Source organism: Apodemus sylvaticus, chromosome 18, assembly GCF_947179515.1.
Source record: "Apodemus sylvaticus chromosome 18, mApoSyl1.1, whole genome shotgun sequence".
NCBI classification, from domain to species: Eukaryota; Metazoa; Chordata; class Mammalia; order Rodentia; family Muridae; genus Apodemus; species Apodemus sylvaticus.
The window spans coordinates 37,335,232-37,352,551 of NC_067489.1; positions in this window are offsets into that span (position 1 = coordinate 37,335,232).

The window sequence follows — 17,320 nt, forward strand, 5'->3', positions numbered from 1 at the left end:
ATATAAAATATTAACACATTTAACAGCAATAATGCATAATTTAACATACTGTAAAAAAAAATCAATGCTCAGCAGTAAACTCATTTCTTGTTCTTTAGACTCTCCTAAGCTACATATTACCCAAGTGCTGCAACCCTCACAATTTATGCTATGAACCCATGTTTGCTTTCCCTACAAAGATGGTAATACATATTTTATAACTTACTATAACTATGTCTTAAAACTCTGACAGCTGTGCAAAGCACTATACGTTGCAATGAATGTGAAACTTAAAATATATGTCATATTTTGAGTGACTTTAATGAAATGAATAAATTTCCCAAAGTCCCAATTAATCTCTAATTTTATGTTGTGTGCATATAAAGTGAGAGGAAACTCATGTGAAATCATATTCTTTAGTTTTAAATATCTAAAGTTAAGAGCTAAAATCACTGAAGAGTTCAGTTTTGCATAAATTTCTAGGCATTGAAAACTGGATTTCAATTCTAATAATGAATTATGTTTTAATTCAATGAAAAGTGTAAAATCTAAGTAAAAAAGGAGGCATTATAAAACACAATTATAAGTATTTTCTGATCAAAATATTTCATAATTCTAAGGTATCTTGTAAGTTAATAGATCTAAACCAATAATTTGTACAAAGTGAACAAGTAACCTCTGATATCCAAATGAATGTCTCTTACAAAGGCCAAATATGAAATGAATACACACAGAGACTGACAGACAGGCAGACACACACACACACACACACATACACACACACATAAATGAGTGTGGTATGGATGTGTATATGATTATAGTTGTGTTAATGTAGTATATAAACACCCAAAGATTCACTATATCTTGGTTCCAAACATCTACACAAATACCTGTAGAGGCTAATAAAGAGACAACCTTAGGCATGTCTGAATAACCTGCTTGGTTTTCAAATATTGATTATGGAGAATATAAGGTAACAGTGTTTTATTGACTGCTCCTACATTCTACACAGTGAAATAGACAGTTCCCAAATTTTGATCGAGTAAGTTTTCAGATCATTAGGCTTAATCCGTCAGCAATTTATTTCTTGGTACACTAGTGGATTTTCAGAATCAATATGCCTCCTAGAAAGCTGTGCCCTTTGTTACAATTTATTTGTTAGAAGCATCTAACTAACATACTTTCTTTTTTTTTTTTTTTGTCTTTTTTTTTATTTGATATAATTTATTTACATTTCAAATGATTTCCCCTTTTCTAGCCCCCCCCCCACTCCCCGAAAGTCCCGTAAGCCCCCTTCTCTTCCCCTGTCCTCCCTCCCACCCCTTCCCAGTTCCCCGTTCTGGTTTTGCCAAATACTGTTTCACTGAGTCTTTCCAGAACCAGGGACCACTCCTGCTTTCTTCTTGTATCTCATTTGATGTGTGGATTATGTTTTGGGTATTCCAGTTTTCTAGGTTAATAACCACTTATTAGTGAGTGCATACCATGATTCACCTTTTGAGTCTGGGTTACCTCACTTAGTATGATGTTCTCTAGCTCCATCCATTTGCCTAAGAATTTCATGAATTCATTGTTTCTAATGGCTGAATAGTACTCCATTGTGTAGATATACCACATTTTTTGTATCCACTCTTCTGTTGAGGGATACCTGGGTTCTTTCCAGCATCTGGCAATTATAAATAGGGCTGCTATGAACATAGTAGAGCATGTATCCTTATTACATGGTGGGGAATCCTCTGGGTATATGCCCAGGAGTGGTATAGCAGGATCTTCTGGAAGTGAGGTGCCCAGTTTTCGGAGGAACCGCCAGACTGCTTTCCAGAGTGGTTGTACCAATTTGCAACCCCACCAGCAGTGGAGGAGTGTTCCTCTTTCTCCGCACCCTCTCCAACACCTGCTGTCTCCTGAATTTTTAATCTTAGCCATTCTGACTGGTGTAAGATGAAATCTTAGGGTTGTTTTGATTTGCATTTCCCTAATGACTAATGAAGTGGAGCATTTTTTAAGATGCTTCTCCGCCATCCGAAGTTCTTCAGGTGAGAATTCTTTGTTTAACTCTGTACCCCATTTTTTAATAGGGTTGTTCGGTTTTCTGGAGTCTAACTTCTTGAGTTCTTTATATATATTGGATATTAGCCCTCTATCTGATGTAGGATTGGTGAAGATCTTTTCCCAATTTGTTGGTTGCCGATCTGTCCTCTTGACGGTGTCCTTTGCCTTACAGAAACTCTGTAACCTTATGAGGTCCCATTTGTCAATTCTTGCTCTTAGAGCATACGCTATTGGTGTTCTGTTCAGAAACTTTCTCCCTGTACCGATGTCCTCAAGGGTCTTCCCCAGTTTCTTTTCTATTAGCTTCAGAGTGTCTGGCTTTATGTGGAGGTCCTTGATCCATTTGGATTTGAGCTTAGTACAAGGAGACAAGGATGGATCAATTCGCATTCTTCTGCATGCTGACCTCCAGTTGAACCAGCACCATTTGTTGAAAAGGCTATCTTTTTTCCATTGGATGTTTTCAGCCTCTTTGTCGAGGATCAAGTGGCCATAGGTGTGTGGGTTCATTTCTGGATCTTCAATCCTGTTCCATTGATCCTCCTGCCTGTCACTGTACCAATACCATGCAGTTTTTAACACTATTGCTCTGTAGTATTGCTTGAGGTCAGGGATACTGATTCCCCCAGATTTTCTTTTGTTGCTGAGAATAGTTTTAGCTATCCTGGGTTTTTTGTTGTTCCAGATGAATTTGATAATTGCTCTTTCTAACTCTGTGAAGAATTGAGTTGGGATTTTGATGGGTATTGCATTGAATCTGTATAGTGCTTTAGGCAAAATGGCCATTTTAACTATATTGATTCTACCGATCCATGAGCATGGGAGGTTTTCCCATTTTTTGAGGTCTTCTTCCATTTCCTTCTTCAGAGTCTTGAAGTTCTTGCCATACAGATCTTTCGCAACTAACATACTTTCTAATCGGTCTTAACTCTGCTGGCTTCAGTGTTGCCATTTTTTGACTGCATATCATTTAACTGTCATAAAGACTCTGCCAGCAGTATTTGTAGAAGTTTTATAAACAACCACACCTACTAAATGATAAACATTTTTCAAATAGAAGGAAAGAGTCAGATATGAAATGTATATTATACAACAAGTTTTGGGAGATATAACATGAAGCATGTGATTATTGAAGTTTATTGGACATCTTGACAAAAAAGGACAAAAATCACATACATTTTATTTTCTAATATTCTCTGGTTTTTCACAAAATTTTACCACTCTAATAAAAAGATTCAGTAGAACTATGTAAACCAGGTTTCAGTGGCTTTCTCTAGGGTAATAGACACCTATTGGTGTTATAGACATTTTACTAGACAAACTTTTGAGAGAGGATGACTTTAAACCAAGAGTCCTTTTGTTCTGTGAAATAAAAGATCAGACATAAGTTAAATACACACAGCAAATTGATTTCTAATAGTAAAATTGGAGTGATATTTAAGCTATAGAGCTTTGTGAGAAGAGATTTATAAAAGTCAAAAATATATTGTATTTATAGATTATATGGGTTAAATATTTGAGGAATGGCCTCTGCAATATCTATGACCTCAGCTAGGAAGACTCAATGTCCAAATTGAAATTTTAACCAACAGGAAAATACATATTAAAACTCCTTTGATATTCAAAGTCATTCTAATCAGAATATCTCTCATTCATCAAGTTTTTAATAATGAATGCTATTCAAAATGTGAGCAAAGGGGCACCTTTATTCATTCTGAGAAGGAACGTGAACTTGTAAATTAAATATGGAAATCAAGATGAAGTTTTCTTCAAAACTGAAAGTAGAACTACCCTATGACCTAGCTATGCTATTCCTCATTACAAGCCTAAAGCAGCATATCAAAGAAACATTTCAACACTCCTGTTTACTATTGTGCTGTATTTTTTTTTATTAAATATATTCTTTACTTACATTTCAGATGATTTCCCCTTTCCTGGATCCCCCCTCCCTGAAAGTTCCATAAACCCTCTTCCTTCCCCCTGTTCCCCAATCACCCCTTCTCACTTGTCTGTCCTGGTACTCCCCTACACTGCTGCATTGAGCCTTTCTAGGACTGGGGCCTCTCCTTCCTTCTTCTTGGCCATCATTTGATATGCGGATTGTTTCATGGGTATTCCCAGTTCTGGGATAATATCCACTTATCAATGAGTGCATACCATGTGTGCTCTTTTTTGATTGGGTTACCTCACTAAGGATATTTCCAGTTCCACCTATTTGCCTAAGAATTTCATGACTTCTTTCTTTTTAATAGCTGAGTAGTATTCCATAGTGTCAGAATGACTAAGATCCAAAACTCAGGTGACAGCAGGTGCTGGTGAGTATGTGGAGAAAGAGGAACACTCCTCCACTGCTGGTGGGACTGCAAGCTGGAACAACCACTCTTGAAATCAGTTCCTCAAAATTTTGGACACAGTATTAGTGGAGGACTCTGCTATACCACTCCTGGGCATATACCCAGAGGATTCCCCATCAGGCAATAAGGACACATGCTCCACTGTATTCATAGCAGCCTTATTTATAATATCTAGAAGCTGGAAAGATCCCAAATGTCCCTCAACAGGGGAATGGATACAGAAAATGTGGTACATTTGAACAGTGGAATACTACTCAGCTATTAAAAACAATGAATTCATGAAATTCTTAGGCAAATGGATGGAACTAGAAAATATCATCCTGAGTGAGGTAACTCAATTACAAAAGAACACACATGGTATTAACTCACTGATAAGTGGATATTAGCACAGAAGCTGGGAATACCCATTATACTATTTACAGACCAAATGAAGCTCAAGAAGAAGGAAGAACAAAGTATGGATTTTCTGGTCCTTTTTAGAAGGGGGAACAAAATACCCACAGGAGGAGATGCAAAGACAACTTGTGTAGCAGAGACTGAAGGAAATTGTCAGAGATTGCCCCACCTAGGAATCCATCCCATGTACAGTCACCAAACCTAGACATTATTGTGGATGCCAACAAGTGCTTACTGACAGGAGCCTGATATAGTTGTCACCTGAGAGGCTCTGTCAGTGCATGACAAATACAGAGGCGGATACTCTCAGGAAACCATTGAACTCAGCACAGGGTTCCCAATGCAGGAGCTAGAGAAAGGACCCAAGGAGCTGAAGGTGTTTGCAGTGCCATAGGAGGAAGAACAATATGAACCACCCAGTACCCCGAGAGCTCCCAGGGACTAAAGCACCAACCAAAAAGTATATATGGAGGGACCCATGGCTCCAGATACTTATACAACAGAGGATGGCCTTGTTGTAAATCAAAGGGAGGAGAGACCCTGGGTACTGAGAAGGCTAGATGCCCTAGTATAAGGGAATGCCAGGACAGGGAAGAAGGAGTGGTTGGATTTGTAAGCAGGGGGAGGAAGGATGGATTAGGGAATTTTTCAGTGGGAAGCCAGAAAAGAAGACAACATTTGAAATGTGAATAAATAATATGTCTAATAAAAAATAAAATATTACTGAGAGAAGAAACCAAAGCACATGGATTGGGCAAGGCATTTTGACAGGCAGTGGAGGAGAGCCAATAAGAACAGCGGGAGGGAAGTGACATCTATATGAAGATGCTGATTTCAAACCTAATACTTTCCATATTAAGCTAATCTTTTAAGTTCAAATTGACTCAGAGTTTTTGCAACTCAAACATTTGAAGAGACTAAACCTTTGTAGACTATTTGCATCACCTAACATAGGTCATTTATGTGTCCAGTGATTGATACCAAATGCCAACAGGGACCCCAAGAATTGCCCAAAACACTACGACACTCCCTCTTCCTGTTGTTGCCTTAGAATCCTCATAGCATAGTTGCTCTAATTCAAGAATGAAGCCCTAAGGGGGAAAAGCATGCACTTTATACTTTCATAAGAACTTCCCTAAGAGGTTACTACTGTTACAAACACAAACTCATAAATACATAAACATAAAAGCATCAATACAAACTAGATCCCAGGAATAGGATCATGGAACGTTATTTGTTGGAGGCACAGTCAAAGACTTAATGTGGGATTGTGGAAAATTAGAGCTAATATTGTAGCCATGCTTATAAAGCAAAAATCTATCACAGCTAACTTTAGAATTCTCTTGGCTGCAGTAGCCACTTTTGGATAGATGTGTGAGTTTTATATGTTGGTTTTTAATTTTACTATCTACATTCCAAACAAACAAAACTATAAGCAAAAAAATCCCAGGATACACAGGTTAGTTTAACTCTCTGTTCAAAAGAAAAAAAGAAAAAAAGGAAGGAAAGAAGGAAGGAAGGAAAGAAGGAAGGAAGGAAAGAAGGAAGGAAGGAAAGAACGAAGGAAGGAAGAAAGAAAGAAAGAAAGAAAGAAAGAAAGAAAGAAAGAAAGAAAGAAAGAAAGAAAGAAAGAAAGAAAGAAAGAAAGAAAGAAAGAAAGAAGATATGTTCTGCCATGAACCATAACACAGTCAATGAAGTCAATGTATTCAATAGGAGTAGAACTGTGTTAAGGTTTTGATTTGTGCTTACATGGGAATTCGCACCTCTGCTACAGGTCCCGGCCAGCAGTTGGCTTTTTGACTAATCAATAAGGAGCCAACAGTCAATGTCTGAGCAAGGGGACAGAGGTGGGTCTTTGAGGATTCCAGAGAGGAAACACAGGACAGAAGAAGGGCAGAATCACCGTTACAGGGAAGCAGTAAAATTAGACTTAAGAGTCCATCCCTATTGACATGTAAAGGTCGGGGAAGTGGTCCCAGGAGCCACTCCCTTGATTGAGTCTGGGGTATCAGAGGTGAAATATAGATTTCTCTAATATTAACTCAGGTATATTGGAGGGGAGAATTTTTCTCATGGAGGTTTAGGAGAGGCCCAGCCATTGGGCTAGTTAAGGAATAAAAATAAAATAAAAAAAAATAAAATAAAATAATAAAATAAAATAAAATAAAATAAAATAAAATATAAAATAAAATAAAATATAAAATAAAATAAAATATAAAATAAAATAAAATATAAAATAAAATAAAATATAAAATAAAATAAAATAACACTGTGCATGTGTGTATCTTTCATTTGTGAATCCAGAGCTCTTGGACTGGTACAGAGCTTCATGTCTACCTCCCGGGAGCTCAGAGTGACTTAACTACTTACCACAACAGAGCTGTGAACTCAAAGCAGAAGTCTGTGTGGCAGAAAATATAATAATCAGATTACAACCTCATTCTTAGATAAAAATAACCAATATTGGGTGAAATAAATGTAGCCTCATAAACACATCACTAAAATTGAAGAAAAGAAAACAGCACTAATTTAGGCAACAGAATAAAATGTTATGAAAAAATTCTGTGAAATCAGAGATGCAAATTAGTGTGACATGTAAAATGCAATGATAATATATTTTCATGCCAGTGGCCATAGAATAAGGCAGACTACTTCAAAATTTGAAGGTAAGTTACAGATGTTACTGTAAAACATCTGTAGTAGCTGGAAAGGCTTTAAAGTAGATTTGGTTTGACATTTAAACTATAAAATGCACTTTATGTCCATGGCTGAAGATTTTCCTTATTAATATCTCATTGAACTATATTATATGCTGTGTTTTTTCAAAATATTTCTATTACTTCTATTTTTTGAGAATATAATATAATTACATTTTCCCTATCTTTTCCTTCCATCAAAACTTCCCCTATGTCCATCTAGGCTCTCCTTTCAACTCAAGCCTCTTCTTTCATTAAATGTGACTGGGTTTTCTTGATTTTGGAAACATTTAAACATTGCATCTACCATATCACCTGTACATATACAGTCTTAGATATGTACATTAGTAGGATGTCATTTGTATGTGATAATTCAGGATTGATCATTTGGTATTGAGTAAATGATTAATGTGCACTTCCCTGGGGAAGACTATTTTTACTACCACCAGCATCCCTTGATGGCCTGTCCATCTTCCATATGTCTGTTGGTATTGTCCATGCTTGCCTCATGCTTTAGGCAGCCATGCTGGTAAGATGTTATGGAAGCAACATCTGGCATTTCTAGGAGACAAAAATCTCACAGCAAACTCCCTGTTCCTCTGGTTCTTAAAATCTTTCTTCCCCTCATCTGAAAAGATCTCTGATCCTAAGCTACTGGAATATATATATATATATATATATATATATATATATATATATATATATATATATATATATATATGTGTGTGTGTGTGTGTGTGTGTGTGTATTTTCATAATATATCTACATATATATTCATAATATATATTATATATGACTGTATGACTGTGTTCTGCAACTCTGCAATCAACATAATTTTTGAAAAAACAAAGTTACTATAATTATCATTAATTATAAAAAATAAACTTCTGTTATTTCCCTATAATATATTTCAATAATCCCCAATTATTTTCAATTTCTAATTTTCATTGGGTTGCATATCTAGTGTTCCCATGATGTTTTCTGGAAAAATTTAAACACGTGGCATTTACCACATCTCAGTTTACTGTGTACTGCTTTCCAAGGAAGGAACATTTCTCCTTTGGGTATCTACAGAGTATTTATATTTTGTATATGGCTATAAAGTTGGTAATGTCTTTTATATTCACTCTCGATTTAATTTTACAATAGTTGGTTCAGATAGAAAGAGATGAATAAATGGCCCTGTTTCAGAAATTATTAACATTAAAGTATACAGAAGTGATAGAAATGCTGTAAATGTGTATTTTATTTGAACTACATGTTATGGGGTTATGGCAACATTTGCTACATAAGTCATGGTCCTTAGAAGCATACAAGAGAAACATTCCAATCTAAATAAACTCAGGCATCAGAGACAACATAAATTATTCAAAATGTGTTTGGAATGCAGAGATGCTGGTTGTAGGCAAATTTGGCACACTGGGGCTATAGTAAAATGCAAAAAGTTCTGAAGCTGCACCATGACCTGCAAAACCTCTCTCATGACAACTATCAGCACAATAAATACTCTCTTTCTGTCCAGGGAACTCAGTTCAGAACCTAAAACTTGTTCAGGGACAATAAAAACCAGAGCTGGCACGGATTTAGGTAGAATAAATGTTGACAAAGATGAACAGCAACATTATGACCTCATTATACTATACAAAATCTTCTTTCCACACATACTATAGCCCTATTGGTACTTAGATAAATGATGCTCCTCTCCCTGAAAGAAGCAATGCCTAAGGTGTTATGGTTAACTCCAACTAATATTAAATCTTCTTTTATAGTCGAAACTCTGTCTTATCTGTTTGTAAAATCTTACAAGCAACTACAATAGGATGTTTAATATAGAATAATATGAACATGGAAAAAACAACACTCCAAATGATAGATTAATAATCTGCACAGTTGAACAAAGAACATAGGAGCATATTTGTATTTTCCAAGGCACTTATCAGTATTTATAAAGTTGAGATCCCTGAGCTAGTCAGTGTTCCCACATTTGGCCATGTTCCTTACCTGGAGAAGGTACATAATTCATAGTCATGGGATGCAAGCTCTTAGTGAACATTTATTCTTATTCATATTTTTATTCCTCTATTCTATTACTTGAGAAGGGATAATTTTATTCAGAGATGTAATGCCTTGTCCTTATTTATCTTGACAGAAGGCCAGATGATTGCCTCAATATTCGTATTTACCTTGATTTGCATTTACCTTGATTTATATTTATCTTATTTAACTTGATAATCAAAGTCAGCAAATGTTTTGATATTTCTAATGAGCTAGACACATTCTTGAACACTAAATGACTCAGAAATGTTTTGTGAACCCTTACCTGTTGATAATATAGGCTCAATACCAAATTCAGTTTTAATGAATATCTACAAGACACATAACCTTAGAATACTATTACTCAGTGTCCCCAGATATTACTATATCTCAAATCCAGTGGTCAATAGCTCTTCAAATATTTGATACACTCTGATAAAAGGTTATTGGGATCTCTAGGGAAAGATAGCAAGTGAAGTATATTTGTGAAATAAATGAACAGTGTTATCTGAAGAGCCTATCTTAAGAAAACATATTCCCTTCACACAAAGGGACCTAGAGTGAACCAAAATGACACAGACATGGAAACTTGGTAAGCACTTATGACTTCAGAATGGTACCACAAACATTCTTCTCCTTATATAGAGCTTGTAAAAATGATCTTAATGGATATCCTTTCTTTGTGATTGTATAAGTAGAATAATTAATAGGGCTCAAAGGTTTACAAATGTCTGGATGGTTTCTTAAGCACTGTGGACATCTCATATAAAACTAATCCTACTTTGCTTTATGTGATCAGCACAGACATCAGGGAGATTATACCAGTTGCCTCTCACTGCCTGGCATCTTCAGCTTCACATGGAAAGGACACAGGATGCTGTGACTCTGAAACCTGTGTCCTGTCTTAGCTTTTGTGGAAAGAAGAGTTCCCACTTGTGGAAAGGATGAGACAGGCAGCTCCGGGTATTGACAGCAATAAATGATGGAGATGTTCACAGTAAATTCACTGAAACATATCAATCTCCTTAAATCCTTAGCTATTTCTTTTATAAACCTAAGGTATTTCTGCATTGTTAGTAATTCATAGTAGACTACCACTAAATTAAAGGAAGACAGTTACAGAAACTCTTCAGACCAGTCATACATATTCATTATTTCTAACAATTTTTATTATCACCTTTGAAAGGAGACACTTGGAGACAAAAGTGGAGTCCCCCAAAACCAAAACAGTTCTGATACATGATCATTATTTTTCTGTTAACACACAGCAATTAGTAAAGTAATGCCTGAATTATTTTATTTATTTTCTTTTTTATTATTTTTATTCTTAAACACAAATGCAAATTATGGTTCAAAAGATAATTGATTAATTGAGGTTTTCCTCCCTAAATTGAATCAGCCCTATGTTGTAGAAATTTCATGCTAGACGTTCATGCAAAATAACATTTTCATTAAAAATAAAACTAGAGTACATCTATTTTTATATGCCTCCATTCTATACATACATTATAGAGTATTCTGTACATTATGTGTTTTCTGAATAACACATTTTGATAGTTCTTTTCCTTTTGTATTAATTTAATTTTTATTTGTGTACTTAATATCCTAATCAATGCCCCTCCCAGTCACCCATTTTCTTTTTTTTTTTTTTTTGTTAGTACATTCCTTCTTTATTCTAATAAGAGGGCAAGGAACTGGACATTTTAAGACCTAAATGTAGGGGAATTTGTATAGATCAAAATATGAATTTCACAGAGGACAGATTTCTTTTTTTTTTTCCTGTAAGGAACCTTTATTTTTTTTTATTCAATATAATTTATTTACATTTCAAATGATTTCCCCTTTTCTAGCCCCCCCCCACTCCCCGAAAGTCCCGTAAGCCCCCTTCTATTCCCCTGTCCTCCCTCCCACCCCTTCCCAGTTCCCCGTTCTGGTTTTGCCAAATACTGTTTCACTGAGTCTTTCCAGAACCAGGGACCACTCCTGCTTTCTTCTTGTATCTCATTTGATGTGTGGATTATGTTTTGGGTATTCCAGTTTTCTATGTTAATAACCACTTATTAGTGAGTGCATACCATGATTCACCTTTTGAGTCTGGGTTACCTCACTTAGTATGATGTTCTCTAGCTCCATCCATTTGCCTAAGAATTTCATGAATTCATTGTTTCTAATGGCTGAATAGTACTCCATTGTGTAGATATACCACATTTTTTGTATCCACTCTTCTGTTGAGGGATACCTGGGTTCTTTCCAGCATCTGGCAATTATAAATAGGGCTGCTATGAACATAGTAGAGCATGTATCCTTATTACATGGTGGGGAATCCTCTGGGTATATGCCCAGGAGTGGTATAGCAGGATCTTCTGGAAGTGAGGTGCCCAGTTTTCGGAGGAACCGCCGGACTGCTTTCCAGAGTGGTTGTACCAATTTGCAACCCCACCAGCAGTGGATCGGTAGAATCAATATAGTTAAAATGGCCATTTTGCCTAAAGCACTATACAGATTCAATGCAATACCCATCAAAATCCCAACTCAATTCTTCACAGAGTTAGAAAGAGCAATTATCAAATTCATCTGGAACAACAAAAAACCCAGGATAGCTAAAACTATTCTCAGCAACAAAAGAAAATCTGGGGGAATCAGTATCCCTGACTTCAAGCAATACTACAGAGCAATAGTGTTAAAAACTGCATGGTATTGGTACAGTGACAGGCAGGAGGATCAATGGAACAGGATTGAAGATCCAGAAATGAACCCACACACCTATGGCCACTTGATCCTCGACAAAGAGGCTGAAAACATCCAATGGAAAAAAAGATAGCCTTTTCAACAAATGGTGCTGGTTCAACTGGAGGTCAGCATGCAGAAGAATGCGAATTGATCCATCCTTGTCTCCTTGTACTAAGCTCAAATCCAAATGGATCAAGGACCTCCACATAAAGCCAGACACTCTGAAGCTAATAGAAAAGAAACTGGGGAAGACCCTTGAGGACATCGGTACAGGGAGAAAGTTTCTGAACAGAACACCAATAGCGTATGCTCTAAGAGCAAGAATTGACAAATGGGACCTCATAAGGTTACAGAGTTTCTGTAAGGCAAAGGACACCATCAAGAGGACAGATCGGCAACCAACAAATTGGGAAAAGATCTTCACCAATCCTACATCAGATAGAGGGCTAATATCCAATATATATAAAGAACTCAAGAAGTTAGACTCCAGAAAACCGAACAACCCTATTAAAAAAATGGGGTACAGAGTTAAACAAAGAATTCTCACCTGAAGAACTTCGGATGGCGGAGAAGCATCTTAAAAAATGCTCAACTTCATTAGTCATTAGGGAAATGCAAATCAAAACAGCCCTAAGATTTCATCTTACACCAGTCAGAATGGCTAAGATTAAAAATTCAGGAGACAGCAGGTGTTGGAGAGGGTGCGGAGAAAGAGGAACACTCCAGTCACCCATTTTCAAAATCGTTTCCCTATTCCCCCTCCACTTCTCCTTTAAGTGGGTGGGCCTCCCTGTATATCTTCCCATTCTGGAGCATCAAGTCTCTGCAGGGCTAGGTGCTTCCTCTCATGCTGAGACCAGACAATGCAGCTCAACTAGAAGAGCATATCCCAAGTACAGGCAACAGCTTTCGGCATAGCTCCATGCTCCACGTGAAGACCAAGCTTCACATCTGTTACGTATGTGCAGGGAGGCCTAGGTCCAGCTTGTGTATGTTCTTTGGTGGGGGGCTCAGTCTCTGACAGTCCCAAGGGTTCAGGTTAGTTGACTCTGCTGGTCTACCTGAGGAGTTCCTATCCTCTTTAGGGCCCCAAATCCTTCATCCTAATCTTCCTAAGAGTCCCCAAACTCCACCTACTGTTTGGGTGTGGGTGTCTGCATCTGTCTGGGTCAGCTGCTGGGTGGAGTCTCTCAGAGGACAACTTGCTCCAGTCTGCAAGCATAAGAGAGACAGAAAATGCAGGTACTACAATATACTCCACAGACCTAAAGAAGCTAAATAAGGAAGGCTCAAGGGAGGAAGCTTGAGTCTCACTTACAGGGGAAATAAAATATCTTTATTTTCTAATTGATGATGCATACAAAAAGTTAAGCACTGCAGCCACAGATAATAACAGTTACTCCTATTCCACCTTGTGTGGTCCTCACTGGAATCAAAGAGCTTGCTCCAATGTCTCCAGTCTACCTTGGATCACCAGCTTCCAAGGCCAACCAATGAAGTGTACTGAAACATCTCATGCAGGTGATTCCGGTGTACTTTTCAGTGTCTGTGAGGAAGGGAGAAAGTGCTAGGGATGAGCTGGTAACTTGAAAAGAGATGACTGAGTCACAGCATCATAACCACCATAACCATCATAATCATCATAACCACCATAACCATCATAACCATCATAACCATTATAAGCATCATAACCACTTAAAGTTCTATATATGAAGACTGTAATTTTTAAAAAGCAACAAACTAAATAATAATGAAAAGGATATTATAAATATGTACCCCCAACTAAATTTTTTCGAACAACTGAAAGCAATAGCTATATCTTGTGGTAGATCAGTCCCAATTTTTTGACGAACCACTATACTGATTTTGAAACTGTCCAGCTTACATGTCCACTAGCAATGGAGGCCTATTCCCCTTGCTTCATATCCTTGCCAGCATGAGTTGTGTTTTGTATCTTAGCCATTCTGACAGATGTAGGATGGAATCCTAAAGTAGTTTTGATTTGCATTTCACTGATGGCTAAGGATATTGAGTGTTTCTCAGCCATTTGAAATTCTTCTGTTGAGAATTCTCTGTTTCGATCTTTACCCCTATGGAGGTTTGAATAGATTTGGCACTCATGCCTTCATGTGTTTTAATACTTGGAAGTGGCATTTTAGGACCTTGTTGGAGTAGATACGATGTTGTTTATGGAAGTGAGTCACTCTGGGGGCAGGCTTTGAGGTCCCTTATGCTCAAGCTCCCCCCAGTGTGGAATTCCAGTCTCCTTTTACTGCCTTAAGATGAAGATATAGAACTTTAGGCTCTTCCAGCACCAAGTCTGTCTGCTGTCATGTTTCTGGAAACTGTAAACCAGCCCTAATTAGATGTTTGCCTTTATATGAGTTGCCTTGGTTATAGTGCCTCTTTACAGTAATAAAACCCAAACTAAAACGACACAATTTTAATTGGATTATTTGGTTTATTGGTGTCTAATTTCTCTGTACTTTATATAGTTTGGATATTAGCCATTTATCAGATGTGAAGTTGGTAAAATTTTTTCCCATTCTATAGTTTGTCATTTTATCCTATTGCCAGTATCCTTTGCCTTCTGTAAGCTACTTAGTCTCATGGGACCCCATTTATTAATTGTCAGTTTTAGTGCCTGCACAATTGATAATCTGTTTAGGAGGTTATTACTTGTGTCAATGCATTCAAGGTTAATCACTCACACTGTCTTCCACTCCTGGGCTTAGGACACTCCATCCTACCACAAAGACACTTACTGAAGTATGTTCAAAGCAACTTTATGCTCAACATCATTAGTCATCAGGGAAATGCAAATCAAAACAACCCTGAGATTTCACCTCACACCAGTCAGAATGGCTAAGGTCAAAAACTCAGGAGACAGCAGGTGTTGGCAAGGATGTGGAGAAAGAGGAACACTCCTCCCCTGCTGGTGGAATTGTAAAATGGTACAACCACTCTGGAAATCAGTCTGGCAGTTCCTCAGAAAACTGGACATGACATTTCCAGAGGACCCTGCTATACATCTCCTGGGCATATACCCAACGGATTCCCCGGCATGCAATAAGGACACATGCTCCACTATGTTCATAGCAGCCTTATTTATAATAGCCAGAAGCTGGAAAGAACCCAGATGTCCCTCAATGGACGAATGGATACAGAAAATGTGGTATATTTACACAATGGAATACTACTCAGCTATTAAAAACAATGAATTCATGAATTTTTTAGGCAAATGGTTGGATCTGGAAAATATCATCCTAAGTGAGGTAACCCAATCACAAAAGAATACACATGGAATGTAATCTCTGATAAGTGGATATTAATTAGCCCAGAAGCTCTGAATACCCAAGGCACAATTAGCATAACAAATGACTCCCATGAAGAAGTAAGGAGAGGGTCCTGATCCTGGAAAGGCCTGATCCAGCATTGTAGGGGAGTACCAGGACAAAGAAAAAGGAGGGAGATGATTTGAGAATGGGTGGAGAGAAGAAGGCTTATGGGACATATGGGGAAGGGGGAACTGGGAAAGGGGAAATCATTTGGAATGTAAACAAAGAATATAGAAAAAAACCTAAAACTATGCTCCTTGTTAGCATGCCCACTGATCTCATAATTGCCCGGGTCTGGTTAGGCGGCTATGTTGATGAAACTTCAAGCAGCCTCAGAAGTTTCTAAGGCACACAGAGTCTTGCAGCAGACTTCCTGTTCCTCTGTCTCCTACAATCCTTCTGCTACCTCTTCCAAGATCCCTGAACTTTTGATCTCTTGATCTCTACACTCAAAAAAAAAAAAAAGAGAGAAACTAGAAACAACCTAGATGTCTTTCAACCTAAGAAAAAATAAAAATAAATGTGGCACATTTACAGAGTGGAGTGTTTTGTTGTTGCTGCTGTTGTTGTTGTTGTTATTTTGAGAATTTGGGGCATCATAAAATTTCCTGGCAAATAGGGGGAACAAAGAAAAAGAATCTTCCAGAGTGATGTAGCCCAGACCCAGAAAGATAAACATGGTATGTACTCATTTATAATTGGGTATTCCCCATAAATAAATGATAGTCATGCTACCCCCAGACCCAGAGAGGCTAAGTAACAAGGAAAGCTCAATGGAGGATACATGGCTCTCCCTGGGTAGGGAAACAGAATAGGTTTTTTGGGCAGACTAGAAACAGGTAGAGATGGGCACAGAAGGGGTCAAGTGTGCATGGAGTGAGAGAATATTTGATAGATGACTAGATTGGAGAGGCAATTTGTGGACAATGTGGAAACCTATTGCAATTGAAAGCCCCTGGAATTCACTGGGGTGACCCTAGTGAAAACTCTTAGGAATGGGAGAATAAGGAGCCTTAAGCTGGACAGCTTCTGTAACCAGCCAAGGCCCCCAGTGGTGGGACTGAGACATCAACTTATCCACAAAACCTTTCAACCCACAATTTGTCCTAAGATTTAAGATGTTCTGGCATAACTCCTGGGTATATACCCAGAGGATTTCCCAGCATGTAATAAGGATATATGCTCCACTATGTTCATAGCAGCCCTATTTATAATAGCCAGATGCTAGAAAGAACCCAGGTATCCCTCAACAGAAGAGTGGATGCAAAAAAAAAGTGGTATATATACACAATGGAGTACTATTCAGCCATTAGAAACAATGAATTCATGAAATTCTTAGGCAAATGGATGGAGCTAGAGAACATCATACTAAGTGAAGTAACCTAGTCTCAAAAGATCAATCATTGTATACACTCACTAATAAGTGGATATTAGCCTAGAAAACTGGAATACACAAAACATAATCCACACATCAAATGTGGTACAAGAAGAATGGAGGAGTGGCCCCTGGTTCTGGAAAGACTCAGTGTAGCAGTATAAGGCAAAACCAGAACAGGGAAGTGGGAAAGGGTGGGTGGGAGAACAGGGGGAGGGAAGGGCGCTTATGGGACTTTCAGGGAGTGGGGGGCCAGAAAAGGGGAAATCATTTGAAATGTAAATAAAAAATATATCGAATAAAAAATAAAAGAAAAATAGAATGTAAAAAAAATAATGATGGAGCATAACTTGCGATAGTGGA